Raw genomic sequence first — 12,750 nt, 5'->3', positions numbered from 1 at the left:
TATTCTAGACATTTAGGATAGGTTCTGTTTAACTGATCGGAATTTTTCAGTTCTTGTTTTTCTGCTTCTTGCTGTGCTTATATGGAGTCTTTTTTTGAGGTGGGTGTCCTTAGATATTATATACCCCAGTCAGATTTTCCTGGACTGTACTGGCCTCCTCTCAAGAAAAAGAGTTGCCTGCATCAGTTTTCCCTGATGGTGAGACCCAGCAGGTTGACAGACATTCCTATGAAGCCTCTAGACTCTGTGTTTTTCCTATCCTGCCTAGTATGTGGTGTCTGGTCAGCCTGCAGCTTTCCACTAGCATAAAGTGGTGTGATGCCTTTAACTTCAGCAGACTCTCCCTGCCAGTGGTGTGGCTGAGACAGAGGTGAGGTTGGAGGTTGGCACTAATCGCTTCAGTTTTCCAGTCCCTGGGGCCTGAATTCCTTGAGGGAGGGATTTCACTTGAGTTGGGCCCTACCATTCTGTTGAGGAAGGTACAGCCTTTAGTGGTTTAACTCCTTTCACCTGACTAGTTACTTTGTCTCTCAGACAAGCTTAATTCCACCCTTGCTTGCTGCAGTGCTGGAGATTGAGAATGTGTGTAGTGAGCTGTTAAGTAGTAGAGACAAATAAAAAAAAAGCAGGATCTCTGCTCCTCAGATTTTGTTAATCAAGAGCTTAAGTTGGTACATGGCTCTATGTATCTCCAGGTTCTATGGGCCTCCTTTTTAAGTATTTTGTGCTGTCTGACTCAAAAACACTCAGTTTTTTGTTTGTTTGTTTGTTTTCCATCAGCCCCACCCTCTCTGCCAGGGCAAAAACTGGTAGTACCTTTATCTCTTATTCCAGGTTTATCTGAGCCGAGGACTAATTTTCAATCGTCAAAATTTGTTAATTAATTCTGTAATTGGAGCTTGGCTGAGGTAAACCTTTGTTGCTAGTAAAGTCCGTTTCCTTTCCTTACAACTAGGGTCAACTGCCTCCATGGCTTTGGGGACTTATAGTTCTGTGTGGATTGCAGCTGGTCCAGCTTGTCCAGACTGATGTATGCTTTGTGTCCAGTCACTGGTGTGGCCCCAGAAGTTGTTCTGTACTGTTCCTGGCTACTTACTAGTTGCTCTGGAGGGTGAAATAAATTCCACACCTCACTAAGCCACCATCTTGCCCCGTCTCATGGTGTCTTCTTAAAGTCAGACTCACTAATGGGCAGATACATTCTAGCTCCTTGCAATGATGACGATAACTATTCAAGTTTTAGAAATATAAGGTAAGTCAGTCAAAATTACTTGAGACACATGTTCTAATGAAAGAGATCTGGATAGAGGTTTAAGATACAATTTTGTTTCAGTGAGTTTTGCTATGGATTCAATTGTGTGATTCTGCTTCCATTTGTTCATCTAAAATTGGGAAAAAGATTACTTCCCTCTACAACTTTTCCCTGCTAAGTTTTCCTTCCCATAGAGACTATGCAGGTAAATGAGATGGTTTTTGTTAAAAATTCATTCAAATATACCATTTCATTTATCTTCATATCTCAGAGGACATTATTTCACACTGGATAAATAGAATACTTTTGCACAAACATGGGCCCATATAGACTCACATTGCTATATCACATTTTATGGTTGTTCTTCAGCAGTAAAGCTGTCACCATAAGATATATGAATCAAGAAATAAGAAATTAAGATATTATAATAGGAGTCTTCTGTATCCGGTTCCCTTTTCCCTTTCTTCATTTGTTTTTGTACACAATCTGAGGCATTTTTCAAACACTTTTAGTTTTCAAGAATGATCCTGTATCAACAGAAGTGCAAGCTATATTTGCTCTCACTGTCCTACAAATCAACATTGGGAACTTAACTTGAATAAATATATTTCTAAACAGGACGTTATATTGAGGAGATTGGCATCTCTTTAAAATAAATGATTACTAATTCAGTAAAGGCATCATCATATACTGAAATATTTTAGTCTTTTTTACTTTGATTAAACTCTGAAAATAGTTACTCTTGGACATACTTCAAATTTGGAAGCCAGTTTAATTCCTGCTTTGCTAAAAAAGGATAATTTTGAGCCAACTAGTAAACCATAGTAATTGTCATATTATTTAAGTACTATTAAGAATGTAGGTGTTTCCACTGCCTCCCTCCACTTAGTAAGTGTTTCGTGAATTAATGAGGTAGTATTACCAAAGAGTAATCATTCTCTGATTTTTAAATCAAATCACAGATAAAGATTTTGTTTTGTCTAATTCAGAAAGATTTTCTATATGCACAAATAAAAGCCTCTCCAGAGTACACAATTTCCAGCCACAATGTAACTTCCTTTACATATGTCGAGTTACTGACCAAAAATATTGCAGAAAAGTGCTAAATAAAAAACAAGCATAAATATTTAGTCAATATCAACTGGAAATCGTATCTCTAGAGCTCTCTTACAAACAGCAAATGCTCGGGCAGTGTGACGGTGGCTCAGTGGCAGAATTCTCACCTGCCATGCCCGAGACCCAAGTTCAATTCCTAGTGCCTGTCCATGCGGAAAAATAAAAAGAAGGAAAAAGAACAGATGCTCAATAACTATTAGTTCAACTAATTCGCATTTATGGAGATGACGGGGGTCGTGATTTGTAAAACATGAAATAGTATTATTATTATTATTGAAACATTTATTCAGATGTTCAACAGATTACTTTTAAGTCCGCTAAATCTACCAGAACTTCTAAGAATGGTCCTGACTCAGATAGTAATGAAAGGACATAATATGGTGATAGAGTTTGGAGTTGGATAGACCTAAATTTAAATACTGCCCTCAGTACTTACTATCTGTGTAACCTGAGAAGTTACTTGACTATTCTCAGCATCAGTTTCCTGTTTAAAATAATGTCAATACCACTCATTTCATAAGGTTATCAAAAGCATGACATGAGATAATGCCTAATACATAGGAACATTAATTAAGTTATCAATATTATCATTATATGTAAGAGAAAGACTATAACCCATAACGAACTTGAACATACCTAACATTATGTAGGTTGGGACTGTGGGTTATGATTCAGCCTGCATGTATCCTCATGTAATCTACAATTTGGGTAACTGGAAGTTGACACTAAAGATTTAGTAGAAATCAAATTGACATGAGATTATTTTCTCCAAGAATTAATTATAAACTCTTCTATCTGGAAGAATTTGTTTATACTGAGAGAATAATTAAAATATGAAATATATCTCTAATATAGTTTTAAGGGCAAATGCTTTTTACCTCTTTTGTATACCTAAGACCTCCCTAAATTGGTGAGAGCTTAGTTGGGTAGTAAAGCAAGCAGAGAGATGCCTGTAGTATAAGGTGACTGACTTTACACTCAGGGATGCTTTAAACCATTACTTGGCTATTCAATGACTGATGGAGGCTAGGTTTAACACTTGTTTAAAATATGGGTATGTGTCCATTCCAATTAGGTAGAGTAATTTAAATTTTAGTATACTCTTTGTCTGTTCTAATCACAAGACTAAACAGTTTTGAATTTGTTTGTTTAAAAAGATTTACAATATCTAGTTTTGTGTTCTTAATGAAGATTCATTAATAGTGTGGTGAAAGCATTTCAATTGTATTGGAAACAATCTGATTTTATTTCTCTAAAATTATTTTAAAAATCAAAGCAGAAAAAGTAATGAAGCAAATAAAAAAATGAAATATTGCATTGTGGTAATTAAAATGAAGACTCTGGGCATAGTTAATAACCGTGAAAGACGAAGTTAAAAGCATCCTCATCTTAAAGTCAAGACTAGAAATTATTGTCTCTTAGCCTATTAAGCAAGAATATTTCCAAAGCAAAGTTAAGATATTATCAAGGTATTATTTCCACATTGCTAGCAAAGACCAATCTGTGGCAAGTAGTAAAGGCAATACAATAACTCAGGCCAAAGTAGGCTACCAAGTGCTTTGGAAAATAAATTTCCTTGAAAGTATTTTATAAAATTCAAGTGTGGAAACTTAATGGAGAAAAGATATCAAGATATATGGTTTATAGACTGTTATCCTAACAGACTGCAGTAAAGACAGATGGTCACTCTACAGTTATAGAGTAGGAATGCTTATCTTGGTAAGTAAAGCAACAATTGGCATACTTTAAATGCAGTTTTAGAACTTAAGCACTTTGCCTAGGAACCTCTATTGAAGGCTTTAAAACCATGTTTTTAAAAGACGGAAATTCCATGAATCCAGTAGAAAGCAACAAATATAGGACATTTCTTCTACTGAGGGTCTTTAAGACAGTTTTCAATCATCCCTGCATGTTCCAGGTAGCCTCTGGAAACCCCCCACCTCAGATGCAAGAGATCTGTACATTTTCTGCAACATTAACAGCCACAAATGAAAGGCAAAGGATGAATGAAAAGTATTGAATCTAATTCTCACATTCAAGAATATAATATGAACTAAGCTATCTATACGGGGAAGGAAAGTTGAGTTACATGAGGAGACAGATTTTGCCAATCCTACATAAATGAACAATAGACATCTTCAAGTACCTTCCATTTTTCTCAGTAGATTTATGTAACCTGATCCCAGGTCTCCAACCAGTTTAACAATAACATGCTAACAAAATTAAGGCTGATTTTCAGAAAGATCCTTTATTATCAGTTTATTTAACAGGATTCATCATTCATTTTTTCCTCAAAACTGAAATACAGGGATGGATATATTAGCTACTCTTCAGGAAAAAAGCAAACAAATAACAACAGGTGAGTAGAGAGGAAGGAAGAAGAAAGAGGGAGGAAAAAGGAAAGGGAGAGGTAAGGGTGAGGAGAGGACAAATAGGGGAGTTGTAAATGCAAGCTGGTGAATAGTAAGCAATGTTTTTTACAGGATCAAAAGATGAAAGAGATGACAGACAGAAAAGGGAAATACTGGGTGGAAGTCTGTTCTTGGGCTTCTAAAGCAAGGACTGTGGCAGATATTTTTTTCTCTTTTCAAATATAAGCCAGAGTAATTTACACTCTTTTACTAGCTTTTTATTCTACAAAGTACCATTCCTTTTGGTAATAGTAGTACTTATGGCACTTTTTATTCAATGGCTTTTAGATCACACCAGGAGCAATAGTTAGATCAGATGTTATATCTAGCTACCTGTTTTCCTGGATACTTTCTATGCAGTCAGCCGTATATGATAACTCACTATCAGCTGACCTTACATTTCTTTGGAATCCCAAGTTACTATTTTTAATCAAAAAAAAAGCACATGAAACCCTCTTAATACCACTTTTTTCAAACTAACCTCAGTTTAACAGTGCTCAACCAATTTATTATATTTTCTTGATTGAAATCTTTAACAGTTTTTTTTACTTTTTATTTAGAAATGATTTAAGACTCACAATAAGTTACAAGCGTATTGAGAATTGCCATGTAATTTCCATATATCTTTTCCCAATCTGACATAGCCCCCAGCACATTACCAAATTTATGAAGTTGATATTGCACAATACTATTAAATAAACTATCAACCTTATTCAAATTTTACCAGTTTTTACATGCACCCTTTTTTGTGTACAGTACTTATCAAATTTTATAACATTTATAGACAAATGTAACAATCTCCACAAACAGGTTACAAAACTGTTCCATCAGCACAAAGAAACTCTATGCTACCCCCTTCTCAGTCATACTCTTTCTCAAACCTGATCCTTAGGCAACCACTGATCACACAAATTCTGATATTTTGAGTCTTATAGAAATGGAATCAGACAATATTTAACCTTTTGAGATTGGCTCTTTATCACTCAGCATAACAGTCTGGAGAGCCATCCATTTTTTGTATATATTAATAGTTGACTCCATTTTACTGATGAGTAGTAGTCTACAGTGTGGATATGCTATAGTCTGTTTATCTATTTATCCATGAAGGACATTTGGACTGTTTTCAGTTTTGGGTTATTACAAAAATTACTATGCACACGACTGCACAGGTTTTTATAAGGATATAAGTTTTCATTTCTCTAGGATTAATATAGAGGAAAATAACCACTTGCTCATATGGTAAGTGTGTTTTTAAATTTATAAGAAACTGCCAAACTGTTTTCCAGAGTGGCTGTACCACTTTACATTCCCACAACTATGTATAAGAGAGTCAGTTGCTCCACATTCTTGAAAATTTTAATTTTAGCCATTCTGATAGGTGTATACTTGCATTTCATTACACTTTAAGCTGCATTTTCCTAACAGCTAAATGATATAAACATCTTTTCATGTGCTTATTTGCCATCCATCCACCCTCTTAGGTAAGCTGTCTATTCAAGACTTTTACCACTTTCTAACTGCATTGTTTCTTATGGTTGAGATTACAGCATTCTTTATAGATACTGAATATAAAATCTTTGTCAGATACGAGAGTTGCAAAATTTTTCTCCCAGTCTATGGCTTGTCTGTCATCCTCCTAACAAGGTCATTTGTAGAGCAAAAGTTTTTAATTTTAATAAAGTTAAATTCTTTTTTTTTTTTCTTTTATGGATCATTCTTTTGGTGTCATATTTAAGAATTTTCCATCTGGGTCATAAAGATTTATCCCAATATTTTCTTCTGAAGGTTCTATACTTTTATGTATCATACTTAGATTTATGATTTATTTTAACTTCATTTTTGCATAAGGTGTGAGGTTTAGGTCATGTACATTTTTGGCCTATGGTATTATTGTTCCAATTATTTCATCACCATTTATTGAAAAGACTATTCTTCTTCTGCGCAAGTGCTTTTACATCCTTGTAAAAAATCAACTGGGAATTCTTCTATACTCAAAAAAAAATAGAAAACTGATACTCAAATACATGCACATGCATGTTCATAGCAGCACTGTTCACAATAGCCAAAAAAGTGGAAACAGCCCAAATTTCCATCAACAGATAAATGGAAAAAAAGAATTGTGGTATAAATACACAATGGTATATTATTCAGCCTTAAAAACGAATGAAGTACTGATACATGTTATGACTTGGATAAACCTTGAAACAATGTGTATAGTAAAAAAGAAAAAGACAAAAGGTCACAAGGTCACATATGATGAAAACAACTGAAACAGTGGAACTTTTAACCTATGGCATACTTTGAAATTTGTTCTAAAATTGCTTGTTAAAAATTCTTCGAAATTTATCTTTTTTTTGTATATATGTTATTTTCACAATAAACAAATATAAAAAAAAAACCACTGGGATTTTGGTAGGAACTCTGTTAAACCTATTAATCAATTTGTGAAAAACTCACAACTTGTCTATGTCTAATCTTCTAATCCATGAACACAGTATATTCATTCCTGCACTTAAGTCCTCTTTAATTTCTTTCTTCAGCATTTTATAAGCACATATACTTAAGTATGTCATTTCCATTTAGGGGGAGCAATTGTAAATGGTATTGTTTCAAGATTTCCTTTCTCAATTGGTCACTGCTAGGATGTGGGAATATGATAAATTATCATGTTCTGATCATGTATCTTGTCATTCTGCTACACTCACTTAGTTTTAGGAAGTTTTGCTAGTTTTTTTTTGTAGATTACTTGGGAGTTTTCCATGTAGTCAATCAATGCACCTGCAGATAGGGACAATATTCTTTCTTTCCAGTATGCATACGATTTATCTCTTTTTCTTGCCTTATTGCATTGAATAGAATTCCATCACTATGTTAAATAAGAGTGATGAGAATAAATATCATTACCTCATTCCACAATTTGGGGAGAAAGCATCTGGTCTTTAAGCATTAAGTAAGAAGTTACCACTACATTGTTTTTAGATGGGTTTTATCAGATAGAGATATGCTTCTTCTATTCCTAGTTTGCTGAGAGTCTTAACATGAATGAATATTGGGTTTTGTCAAATGCTTTTCCTGCAATGAAATGATCATGTAGTTTTACTTCTGTATACTATTAATTTGGTGGATTACTTTGATTTTTTAATAGTTAACCAGCCTGGCATTCTCGGAATAAATCGCACTTGGTCATGGAATATTACTATTGTTTTATAAATATGTTTCTGAAATTAATTGGCCAATCTACTCTTGAAAATTTCTGAGACTATATTCATGAAGTTATTTTATAGTTCTATTTTATTGCACTATCTTTGTCTGGTTATGCTATTGGGTTAATATTGGCCTCATAAAATGAGTCGTAATTGTTCCCTTCTCTTTTATCATTTGGATGAGATTGTATAGAATTGGTGTTGCTTATTTTTTAAAATGTTTGGTAGATGTATTCATTTTCTATTGCTATGTAAAAGACTAGCATAGTAATTTGGGTAAAAAACTTAGCCACATTATTAGGAGCCTAAAACAGCACACATCTGGGGGTTTGACTGGGGAAGAATCAAATTCAAGCTCATTCATGTTGGCAGAATTCATTTCCTTTTAGTTGTGGCACCTAGAACCTGGGCCCTCATGTGGTTATCGACTGGAGGTTGCCCTCAGCTGCTGGCAGTTGCCCTCAACTGCTAGAGGTTGCCCTCAGTTCCTTACCATACGTTCAGTTCCCTGAATACTTATGTGAGTTTTCCCAACACAGCTGCTTATTTCATCATGTCAGCAAGGAGAATCTCTACAATGTGTCTGCTAACAAGATGGAATCCTTATATAATATATCATAATCCAGAAAATGACATACCATCACTTTTGCTACATCTTCCTGAATAGAAGCAAGTCATAGGTCACACTCACATTCAAGGGGAGAGAATTACACAAAGGCATGAACAGCAGGAGGCACAGGGATAAATAAATGCAGAGTAGAGGCTGCACTGAGATACATACATGTCCCATGGCACCCTGCACGGGAAGTAGGAGATCATAAAACAAGAGAAGGAATCAGTTCTCAATGATGCCTAGCCAAAACAAAAGTTCTAGTTTGTCATTAATATTTTTAAAAATTTAATGTATACAGTTAAAAATATAACAGAAACACTATGTACCATACTTTTTATTTTTTGATGAGAATCACATGAAATAAAATTTACTTCCCTGTGTTTGCAAGGCACATAAACACTGCAAACATGAAGTCTGGCTTTACGTGAAGTTGTAAATTTTATGCATGAAAAATAACAATAATTTTTTTAAAAACATCTTTTGACCAATAATAATAGAGAAAAGATGGATTTACACGTACATATATATATACATCTAAATAAGTGCAGTTTTTATATGTCAATTTTAGCTCAATAAAACTGCAAAAGGGAAAAAGAAATAAATAAAAGACAAATTATGGGTGCACAGGTAGTTCAGTGGTTAGAATGCCCACCTTTCATGCAAGAGACTGGGGTTCAATTCCCGGACCATGCACACCCCCCCCCAAAAAAAGACAAATTATCGCCAAACAATGAAGAGACTATTTTAGAGTTCTTGTGATTATAAGCCTTGATATTCATGTAAAACATCTAGTTTTATTTTTGTTTTGCTTTAAATTCCTTCTCATAACCCATTTGGGCCTATGGTTTTTACTCATTCATTCAAAAATATTTATGGAACATTTATGAATATGGAAGTACTGTTCTATGCTCTGGAGTACAGAGTGGAAAAATTTTAAAAGCCTGTAAATACAGTGTTATATTAAGAGAGCATAGACATGATCAAGGATTCTTCAAAGTTCTTGCCTTCAAATTAAATAAGGTAACACAAGTAAAAATTGTTGACAGCTTCTACTTTTTTATGAGGGTCAACGAAGAGTTCAAGTTCACATTATCACCATCTGTGAAATGAAGACATTAAGCAACAATTTCATTAAAAGTATGTTCCAAAAGTATTTACTTATATGCTTTGACCAAGAATGCTAAACAGTTAAAAGAAATAGAAATTGTTAGCTGGATAAATCCAACTAAGTAATGAAACCATAAACCAATATGACAATCTAAAATTTTTCACAGAGTATAATTAACTGTGATATTTACCCTCTACTTTTTTCTGAGGTGATAGTATTTTCTTCCTGGATCCATTGATCTGATCCTTTGACTTATTCTCTTCAGCTAAGTTTTACTTTTAGTTTTTACATCTTTCTTCTAAGTATTTCTTTGATAGTTTGACTTATTTTCAGAATTAGTTATGTCACATTAATTTTTGCTCTAACCATATGACCTTTATATTCTTCTATTTCAGTAAGGAAAAAGATGCCCAGAACTTATAACCAAGTCGTTCCTGTGATGGTTATGAAAATTATTTTTTAAATGACACATTAAAATTTGTTCGGCTATGGGCGGGCCACGGTGGCTCAGCAGGTAAGAATGCTCGCCTGCCATGCCAGAAGACCCGGGTTCGATGTTAAAAAAAAAAAAAAATTTATTCAGCTCTGAGAATTGAATTCAAGTGCATAGGTTATCAGGGGATAGAAAGTGGGCAGAGACTGAATAATCAATAATTAAGGACACAGAATATTCAAATAAGACTCACTATAAAGGTTCCTAGATTGTCAGCTCTTATAGCAGTCACATCTATTCCTGAGTTTTATTATTTTTAAATTCTGAGATGCTGTGTTCTTTGTGTATACCCTGGTAATTCCCTGAAACACTGGGTATCTATGTGACTTTCGGCAGCTCTGAAAGTCAGCACTACTCCATACGGCAACTATTACAGAAGCTGAAAAAGAGATCAGACTCTAATTAGAGATATAAATGAAATGGACTTGGTTAGGACTAAGGTAATTAGAATACAGGGTAAAGGATGATACTGTCTGTATTTTAAGCTCCAACCTCTATGTGAGACCACAGAAAGGTGTTTATTAAGTCAAAATTTAAATCTTCTGTAGCACACACTATCTAATTTAACCTGTCTGGTTAGTTTATTTAAACTAACTGTATGGAAACAAGAACAGTGAATGAGATCTTATTATTCTGTACAGATTAATGTAATACCTGGATACGTTTTAGAATTCTTTGAGCAGAAAATAAAAAAAGCATTTGCAAAGACAACTTAAGGGACTGGGGGAAAATGTAGAACTATTAAACTTCCCCACCTAGGGAATTCCTGATAATCTCTCAGGCATTAGGGGCTCCAAATTTAATAAGCCAGGCCCTCGATCTTGAGGCTTGCCCTTATGAAACTTTTTTTTCTGCAATGGCAAAGCCAGACCTGCATGTAATTATGCCTAAGAGTCGCCCCCAGCAAGCTTCATTTATTGCTCAGATGTGGCTTCTCTCAACCAAGTCTGCAAATAAACTCAGTACTTTCCCAATGTGGGAAATTACTTCCAGGGGTGCCAGTCATGTCCCTGGCAACATGGGACATGACTACCAGGGAGGAGCCTGACCCTGGCATTGTGAGATGGAGAATGCTTTCTTGACCAAAAGGATGAAAAGATATGACACAAAATAAAGTTTCAGTGGCGAAGCAATTTCAAATAGAGTCGAGAGGTTATTCTGGAGGTAACTCTTATGCAAACTTTAACTAGGCATTTCAAACTACCACCATATCCCATGCCCCAACCAACAGTTTTTCTGATTACTGTTCATATAGAATACTCTTCAGATAGAGTGCCTTAGACTCCGAGTCTCTATAATAGTTTTTCTTAGTAAGTTTATTTTTTCAGAAACTTCAGGCCTCCAAATTGATCCTAGGCCAGATAAGTCCTGAAACCCAGAGTTACCAGTCTCTCCAAGAACATCAATCAGTTTCATTCCTCTAAAGGGAAGGTCAACATCTCTTTCTAGCATGAAGAAGTTAAAATGGTCATTGCCCAGAAATTCCTGATGACTGAGAGAATGATCAAATGAGAGGGAGGAGGTATAACTGACAAACTAGGATTTAACAAATGACTGTGACTACTGACTCATCATATAGATATTTTTTTTTAGTGTCTAGTATTTTAGAATTGCCAAAAGGAAATATCTGCATTGTTGAACTATAATCCAGTAGCCCTGATCTTTGATAATGACTGTATGGCTATATAACAAAAAAATAAAAAATAAAAATAAAAAATAAAGGTCAGTTGCCCATGTTTGTATGGATCTACTTCTTGATGTTTTGTTCTGTTCCAGTGATAAATATCTGTCAATAGAACACTGTCTTAGTTAACCTACCTCTATTGCAAATCTTAAAATTGAGTAGAGTGCAGTACTAGTGGTCAGTAAGGAGGGGTAACGGGTATGGGATGTTTGAGGTTTTCTTCATTCTTTTTTTCTTCTTTTTCTGTTGTAATACAAATGTTCTAAAAATGATCATGGTGATGAATGTACAACTATGTGGTGATACTGTCAACCACTGATTGTATACTTTGGTTGAATATGGTATGTGATTCTATCTCAATAAAATTACATTAAGAATTTTTTTTGATTAGCTCCCCCTACATGGAACATGACTTCTAGGGGTGTAAGTCTCCCTGACAATGTGGGACATGACTCCCTGTTGCCCCCCAGCACCATGGAATTGAGAATACCTTCCTGAACAAACGGGGAAAAACAAATGAAACAAAGCTTCAATGGCTAAGAGCTTTCAAATAGAGTCAAGAGGCCACCCTGGAGGTTACCCTTATGCAATCTTCACTGGTATTGCAAATTGCAACTCAAAACTAAAAGTCAATTCCATTTTTACAAATATGTGGACTGCATATGCATATTATAAAGACTGAGAAGTTAATACACACACACCAAAAAGAATTAACTGTAAAAGGTCTCAGATTTTGGGGTTCCCTTTGATTTATATTTATTTGTTGTTATAATGATATTTATGCAACAAATACAATCTTTCAGTGACTACTTAACTCCTTATGCATCATAAGGTTTAAACTTCTTAACTTCGCAACCAAGGAACTCGGCA

At 34.7% G+C, this 12,750-nt stretch overlaps 1 protein-coding gene across 7 annotated transcripts in view; it reads right to left on the bottom strand.

Annotated features, from left to right (window-relative positions):
• Positions 1-12,750, bottom strand: part of FUT8 (fucosyltransferase 8) — a 330,921-nt gene that overhangs the window by 91,403 nt on the left and 226,768 nt on the right. The window lies entirely within an intron of this gene.

The sequence above is a fragment of the Tamandua tetradactyla genome, chromosome 12 (assembly GCF_023851605.1).
Source record: "Tamandua tetradactyla isolate mTamTet1 chromosome 12, mTamTet1.pri, whole genome shotgun sequence".
Taxonomy (NCBI): domain Eukaryota; kingdom Metazoa; phylum Chordata; class Mammalia; order Pilosa; family Myrmecophagidae; genus Tamandua; species Tamandua tetradactyla.
This window is presented reverse-complemented; position numbering and strand designations above follow the sequence as displayed.